The sequence below is a fragment of the Staurois parvus genome, unplaced genomic scaffold, assembly GCF_062004578.1.
Source record: "Staurois parvus isolate SC_StPar_1 unplaced genomic scaffold, SC_StPar_1.0 ptg001162l, whole genome shotgun sequence".
NCBI lineage: Eukaryota > Metazoa > Chordata > Amphibia > Anura > Ranidae > Staurois > Staurois parvus.
Window position 1 is genome coordinate 8,330,549 of NW_028318958.1, and position 8,977 is coordinate 8,339,525.

Sequence of the window (8,977 nt, forward strand, 5' to 3'; positions counted from 1 at the left end):
CCCATTCAAGTCTATGGGGCGCCACTTCCCATTCAAGTCTATGGTGCGCAATTTCCCATTCAAGTCTGTGGGGTGTGATTTCCCATTCAAGTCTATGGAAGGCAATGTGTGAACCCAGGCATCAGGATGCAATTTCTAGTCGCCATGGCGACCTGGCTTCTGGAATTTGTAGAGCCCTAGGCTACACTCCACTACTAGACCCTATATATGGGCAGCACAGTGGCTGAATGGTTAGCACTTCTTCCTGGCAGCACTGAGGTAATGGATTCAAATCCCAACCACAGCACCACCTGCCTGGAGTTTTTATGCTCTCACTGTGCCTGTGTGGGCTTCCTCTGGGTACTCCAGTTTCCTCCCACACTCCAAAGACATGCTGGTAGGTGAATTGGCCCTTGTATGTGTATGTATGAATGTGAGTTAGGGACCTTAGACTGTACACCCCTTGAGGGTTAGGGACTGATGTGAATGTTCAATATATATGTACAGTGCTGTGTAAATTGATGGCGCTATATAAGTACCTGAAATAAATATACTCAGTTAAGTGGCTGGTGGGAGATAAAAGAATGTCAATCCTTATTTAAACCCTCCATCCCGGGCACTGTCACCCCCTCCTGCTCAGGACATTTCTCAGCCTGCAGCGCTCTCACATTTTGAATGACAATTGCACGGTCATGCAACACTGTAACCGAATGAAATTTTATCATTTTGTTTTCACACAAATAAAGCTTTCTTTTGGTGGTATTTAATCATCGCTGGGTTTTTAAAAAGGTTTTGCTAAATAAATGAAAGTCTGAAATTTTTGCAAAAAAATATGCGTTTACTTCGTTTCTGTTATAATATTTTGCAAATAAATATTGTTCTTTATAGAGTTAGGCCAAATTTTATTCTGTTACATTTCTTTTGGTGAAAATAATGCAAATCAGTTCTTATTATTTATTCTGTAGGAAAGTTATAGAGTCTACAAACTATGGGATATATACCTGAAAATTGATCAGTTCTGATGTGCTGACGGACAATCATTTCTTGAGACTCAAAAATGTCAGGACAGTACAAATACCCCCTAAATGACCCCTTTTTGGAAAGTAGACAGTCTAAGGTATTTACTAAGAGGCATGGCAATTTTTTTGAACTTGTAATTTTTTGAAAATGAATAAAAAAAATATATATATTTTTTTTTTTGACATACTGTCACCAGTGTGCGGTGTCATCACATGACTGGTGTGGCGGTGATCAGGGACACTGACTGGTGGTAGTATGAAAAAAAATATTTTTTTTTTCAGTTTTTCTATATTGTTTATCTTTTTTTTTTTTTTTCTGATTTTTTTTTTTTTTTACAAACTATGACCAGAGCAATACAATGTTATCATAGTAACGTTGTACTACTCTGGGGAAGTGTTTAGGAATTATTTTTTTTTACACATTATGATTGTCACTGTGATTGGCCCTGTCTGTACTATGTGATCAACTATGTGACAGCCAATGTACACAATGGATGGCATGAACAATTGTCATGTGATCTGCTGTGATTTGTCACCGTGATCAAATGGTACGGGCAGTGAGCCAGCACAGTGATCTGTTATCGGTTGTGTCTGGTGGACACAGCGAGGGCAGATCGTACCTGCAGTGAAGTCCAACCGGACGGCAGTATGTGCCATGTCAGATACTGTAAAGGAGGAGGAAGTAACAGTGCTGGATCAGTGAGTTGTATAAAAGATGACAACTCATGTCTTGTCAGATGGCGGAGGAGGAATCAGTGCTACACCAGTGATCTGTATATAAGGTGACAGTGTGGGGTATTTATTAAAATTGGGGAGTGCAAAATCTGATGAAATTTATAGAAACCAATCAGCTTCCAGGTTTTATTGCTAAAGCTTAATTGAACAAGCTGAAGTTAGAAGCTGATTGGCTGCCATGCACAGCTGCACTAGATTCTGAGTGCTCCAGCTTTAGTAAAAATGTTTATTATGCATTGATGGCGTCCGGAGTGGCCGCATGATCGCCAGCTCCGGCGCCCCTGCTAAATCCACCACCATCCGGGCGGTAGCGGGCATCGAAGCAACCGCCAGAGGTCCTGCCAACACCCTGAAGGGGTGCTGGGTGCTCTCTCCCTCCAGCAGAGCTCCAGCGGCTTGCGGTCTACCGCGGCACCTAAAGCCGTGGTCTTTCCTGCCAGCCGCAGCCACGACGTACCGAGTCGCCTCCGAAACGCCTCCGCTCCAGCAAGAGGGACGAGGGGACGCAACCACCACCCCCACCCCCGTCGGTACCTACAACTGCCGCAGTGACCTGTGACTCCGCTGCTCCGGAGGTCCTGCCGTAACCCAGGAGGGGTACTGGGCCTACCGCGGCCTGCGAAGCCACGGTCCTCCCTGCCAACCCAAGAAGCCATCGCCCCGCGCCAGAAAGAGAGCCCCTGCCTCCTACTCCTGTACCGTGAGGAGAAGCCACCACTGCCAGCACTGAGAGGGTAAGCCACCACCACCAGAACGGCTCTCTGCTCCCAACCGTGCCACACAGCCGCTCCCCGTCCCCCCACCGCTCAGCCCTGAGCCCCATCACGTGAGCCTACAACACCCACAGACGCCGAGCCCTACAACACCCACAGGCGCTGGACCCTACCGCTCCCACAGACGCTGGGCCCTACAGCACCCACAAGCACTGGCCCACAGAACCCACAAGTGCTGGCTCACAACACCTACAAGCGCCGGCCCACAGCACCGGCAGATGCCGGGCCCTACTGCACCTACCGATGCCTAGCCTACAGCACCTCCAGACGTCAGGCCTACAGATGCTGGGCCCTACAGCACCTCCGACGCCAGGCCATACAGCACCTCCAGATGCCGGCCCCTACAGCACCTCCAGATGCCGCACCCTACAGCACCTCCAGACGCCATGTCCTACAGCACCTCCAGACGCCGTGCCCCACAGCACCTCCAGACGCCGTGCCCCACAGCACCTCCAGACGCCGTGCCCCACAGCACCTCCAGACGCCGTGCCCCACAGCACCTCCAGACGCCGTGCCCCACAGCACCTCCAGACGCCGTGCCCCACAGCACCTCCAGACGCCGTGCCCCACAACACCTCCAGACGCCGTGCCCCACAACACCTCCAGACGCCGTGCCCCACAGCACCTCCAGACGCCGTGCCCCACAGCACCTCCAGACGCCGGCCTACAGCACCCACAGACTGCCGTAACTAGTCAACAGCAGATCCATCTGCCCACCACTCTCCCTCCCCTCCCACAGATGAACTCCTCCACCACTACGTGACAGACTTTCTGCATCTATACTGCCTGATGTGAAACCTTTCACCTCCCTCAATTGACCAGCACTCCGCCCACCCTCCTAATATGCCACCTGTACTCCTCCTCATCGTACTCCTCTCCTTCATTCACAAAATCTCCTCCCTCTACCCCCCTACTCCCCCAAAACAATTACACATTGGACCCTCACTACTTCCATCTCCCCACTACAGCTCTCACCACCTCCTCCTGATACTCCACTCTCCCACCGACCCACACGCCACCACCAACAGACCCTCACGCTCTTGCACATCCCACTCCCATGCCACCTTTCTCACCCTTCTTCTCCTCCTAACCACCGGGGATATCTCCCCGAACCCTGGCCCCTCACCACCTCACTCACCCACTAGGCACCCTCCTACTCCCACAAACCGCCGCAACCCCCTCAACCTTATACCTGTCCTCCTCCTCCCCGCATCCACCTCTCCACTCTCGGTTGCACTCCTGAACGGCCAATCGGTTTGCAACAAGCTCACCGCCATCCATGACCTCTTTATCTCCCACTCCCTCAACCTCCTAGTGGTCACCGAAACCTGAATCCAAGCCACTGACTCCAGCTCCCCTGCGGCACTCTCCTATGGAGGTCTCGTCTGGTCCCATTCACGCAGACCGAGCGGTTGTAGAGGTGGTGGGGTCGGCATGCTCTTGTCACCGCTGAGCACCTTCCAGGTCCTCCCAAACCCCCCCTCTCTATCCTTCTCCTCCTTCCAGGCCCACTGCGTCCGACTCTTCTCCCCCACCCCTCTGAGGATTGCAGTAATCTATCGGCCTCCTGGACCCGTATCCCGCTTCCTTCATGACTTTTCCGCCTGGCTACCCTTCTTCCTCTCCTCTGAGCTACCCACCATCATCCTTGGAGACTTCAATATCCCTATCAATGTCAACAACCCGGCTACATCCCAACTACTCCACTTAACCTCTTCTTTTTCACTCACACAGTGCACACAGTCCTCCACCCACACCGACGGGAACACCCTGGACTTCGTTTTCTCCCATCTCTGCACCCTCCACAACCTCACAAAAACCCCTTTCCCTCTCTCTGACCACAACCTCATTACGTTCTCCATCTCCCCGTCCTCTAACACCCCCCCCCCGAACCTCAAACCATCACCAGCCATAACCTCCGCAACCTGAACCCGGCCCCTTTCCACTCTGCAGCTGACCGTCTGTACAACAGTATCCTCCCACTGTCATGCCCTGACCTGGCCACTACTGCGTACAATGACTCGCTATCAGCTGCCCTAGACCCCTGACCACATGTAGCATTAGACCCCCAGACCGCTTCAACCCTGGCAGAACGACCACACTAAAAATCTTAAACGACACAGTCGTGCGCTGGAGCGATTATGGCGTAAAACCAGATCCCCTCAAGCTTTCTCCCTCTACAAATCCGCCTTCCTCACCTACACCTCCTCCCTCCACGCCGCCAAACAAGCCTACTTCGTTACCCTCATCAACACCCTCTCCACCTGTCCTCGCCGGCTCTTCTCCACTTTCAACTCCCTACTCTCTCCCCCCCACACCCCCATTCAGTACCTCACTCAACGCCGACGAGATTGCCACTCACTTCCAAAATAAGATCGATGCAAACCGTAAGGACATCGCCAATGCTCAACCTACCTCCCCACCTAGCCTCCCTCCCACTATAACCCCATCAACTCTCCCCTCCTCTGACCTCACAACCGCCCTGCCCCCCACCACACCTAACATCCCACACACCTTATCCTCCCCAACACTACGCTCCTTCAGCACTGCTACCACTGAGGAGGTCACTAAGGTCTTCTCAGTAGCCCGCCTCACCACTTGCCCCCTTGACCCTGTCCCCACACAACTACTCCGGTCATCCTCCTCCTTCATCCTACGCTCCCTCACCCACATCTTCAATCTCTCCCTCTCTACTGGCGCATTCCCCTCCCCCCTAAGGCACACGCACATCACCTCCATACTCGAAAAACCCTCCCTGGACCCCACCGACCTGAACAACCTTAGACCCATCTCCCTACTGCCATTTACTTCCAAGCTCCTTGAGCGCTTAGTCTACAATCGTCTAAGCGCTCACCCCACTGACAATAACCTCCTCGATCCCCTACAATCTGGCTTCCGTCCCCTACACTCCACCGAAACCGCCCTACTCAAAATCACTAATGACCTGCTAACCGCCAAAGCTAATGGCCACTACTCAGTCCTCTTACTCCTTGACCTCTCTGCGGCCTTCGACACAGTTGACCACCCCCTCCTCCTTAATAAACTACACTCCCTCGGCATCAGAGACTCCGCTCTCTCCTGGCTCTCCTCCTATCTATCCCAACGCTTCTTCAGCATTACTAATAATGCCACCACCTCCCCCTCTCTCCCCCTCTCTGTTGGGGTCCCCCAAGGCTCTGTCCTTGGGCCCCTTCTCTTCTCCATCTACACCTCCTCCCTCGGCAAACTGATACACTCCCACGGCTTCAACTACCACCTCTACACCGCTGACACGCAAATTTGCCTCTCCACCCCTCACCCCCTCAGTCTCCGCCCGTATCACCCACCTACTGAATGACATATCAGACTGGATGTCGCTCCATTTCCTCAAATTGAACCTTTCCAAACCCGAGCTCCTAATTTTCCCCCCAGCCCATGCCCCCCCCTCTCCATCACGACCAACAACGCCACCATCAGTCCTACCCCTCAAGCCAAAGTCCTAGGTGTCACTCTTGACTCAAGCCTGTCCTTCCAACCCCATGTCCAATCATTGGCAAACTCATGCAGGCTCCATCTCCGCAACATCTCCAAAATACGTACGTTCCTAACCCCAGACACTACTAAACAACTTGTTCACTCCCTTATTATCTCATGCCTGGACTACTGCAACTCCCTTCTCACCGGCCTACCCCAACACAGGCTATCCCCACTTCAGTCTATCCTGAACTCAGCGGCCAGACTCATCCACCTTAACAACCGCTTCACTTCTGCCACCCCCCTCTGTCATTCCCTCCACTGGCTCCCGATTGCCCAACGCATTAAATTCAAACTACTAACAATGACATACAAAGCCATTCATAACGCTGCCCCAAACTACCTCACCGTCCTGATACCCAAATACCACCCAACCTGTACTCTTCGCTCCTCACAAGACCTCCTACTTTCTAGCCCCCTGGTCTCCTCCTCCCACGCTCGACTGCAGGACTTCTCCAGGGCTTCCCCCATCCTCTGGAACTCTCTACCCCAATCCATGAGAGTGTCACCTACCCTCTTCACCTTCAGGCGCACCCTGAAAACCCACCTCTTTCGGGAAGCCTACCCCACCCTGACCTAACAGCCGATCTACACTCCTCCTACCACTCCATCCCCCACAGCCACTTCCGCCTGTACCACTATCCCCTCCCTCCTAGATTGTAAGCTCGAAAGAGCAGGGCCCTCGAACCCCTCGTGTTTTGTCTTGTTACTGTATTGTCTCATGTGCTGTCCCCCACTATAATGTACAGCGCTGAGCAAACCTTTTGGCGCTATATAAATAATGTATAATAATAATAGTAAATCTCCCCCCTGTGTGTCTTGTCCAGTAGTGCAGAACATTGGAGACCATTCCATAATCTCTTTATGGTTGGATTGGAGAACGATTGCATGTCTAGAAGTTTTCAATGACCTGCTTAGGTCAAACCTGTTCAGGGGAGAAACTTGCACAGCTCAAAAAAATGAAAGGCACACCTTGAAAACCCATTAGATCTGAATGGGGAAATCTGCTGGATATCTATACTGCCATGGACTGGGTGATGTGTTAGGAATGTAAGGATGCCCCATCGTTTGATGGAAATGAAATTATCAACCTTCAGAGGACTGAATTCAAAGACACCCCAAATTTCGAAGTAAAAAATTATGCAGCAGGCCGAGTCCATTTGGTTGAAATGTCATTGCAGCAACTCAGAATGGTCCTCAGTAGTTTGTATGGCCCCCACTTGCTTGTATGTATGCCTGACAACATCGGGGCTTGCTCCTAATGAGACGATGGATGGTGTCCTGGGGGATTTCCTCCCAGATCTGGACCAGGGCATCACTGGGCTCCTGGACAGTCTGAGGTGCAACCTGGCGACATCAGATGGACCGAAACATGACATCCCAGAAGCGTTCTATTGGATTTAGGTCAGGCCAGTGGTGGGGGTCATTCAATGGTATCAATTCCTTCATCCTCCAGGAATGGCCTGCATACTCTCGCCACATGAGGCCCGGCATTGTCGTGCACCAGGAGGAACCCAGGACCCACTGCACCAGTGTAGGGTCTGACAATGGGTCCAAGGATTTCATCCCGATACCTAATGGCAGTCAGGGTGCCATTGTCTAGCCTGTAGAGGTCTGTGCGTCCCTCCATGGATATGCCTCCCCAGACCATCACTGACCCACCACCAAAACGGTCATGCTGAACAATGTCGCAGGCAGCAGAACGTCCTCCATGGCTTCTCCAGACCCTTTCACGTCTGTCACATGTGCTCAGGGGGAACCTGCTCTCATCTGTGAAAAGCACAGAGCGCCAGTGGTGGACCTGCCAATTCTGGTGTTCAATGGCAAATGTCAATCCAGCTCTTTGGTGCCTGGCAGTGAGCACAGGGCCCACTAGAGGACATTGGGCCCTCAGGCTACCCTCATGAAGTCTGTTTCTGATAGTTTGGTCAGAGAAATTCACACCAGTGGCCTGCTGGAGGTCATTTTGTAGGGCTCTTGCAGTGCTCATCCTGTTCCTCCTTGCACAAAGGAGCAGATATCAGTCCTGCTGATGGGTTAACAACCTTCTACGGCCCTGTCCAGCTCTCCTAGAGGAACCTTGTCAGGAATGGACTTGCCAGTAATGGTGGGACCCACCTGCCTTGTGGGCTGCAGTACCAGAGCTGGCCAGCGGGTGCTCCCGGCAATCAGAGACTCAACCCTGCAGCCAGCCAAACACCTGTAGTTGATCATGCAGGTGTATTTAAGGGATGGCCAGACCTGCAGTCTCTGCCTTGGTGTGTGTTTTTCCTGGGCCCTGCATCCCTGTTCCTGTCTGATTCGTTGCTGACTCTGCCTGATCCTGACTTCTGCTGACTTCTCCTGTTTTATCCCTGGCTTGGGACCCTGACCATTCTCTGCCTGACCCCCTGTACCTACCTACCCAATTGTTATTGACCCGGCCTGCCTGACGACGCTTGCATTGTATGTACTGTTATCTGTGGATGGTTTGGTTTGGTTCGTTTGCACTGTGTTATGTTTTAGTATTGCACTGTGTTTATGTTTGTATTGTTAGTCTTTAATAAATTATATTTTTTATAACTTATCTGAAGCCTGCGTTTCCCTGCGTCAGTCACACACCTCTGGTCACACCCCGGAGCCCTGACATTACACCAAGGCCAATCCTGACCAGAAGTGGCTGCACAGGGAAGCCATCTTGGCTTGTTGCTGGGAAGGATGGATCTTGATGAGGTTGTGTATTTATCTCTGCTAGTGTTTGATGACAGAGAGTATGCTTATCAAACTCTGAAGGAGTATCCCAGGGATGAACTGCTAGAATGTATACGGATCGCTCATGTTCTAGTAGATCAGGGCACAGAATTCTGAGGTGCAGCCATTGATTCAGGTTTGTGCTGAGTTGGTTTCATCTGGTACCCCCGAATGCAGGGATGAATTTTTGCCGCCATTTAGTGCCGACCAGGTAGAGTCCCTGGTATG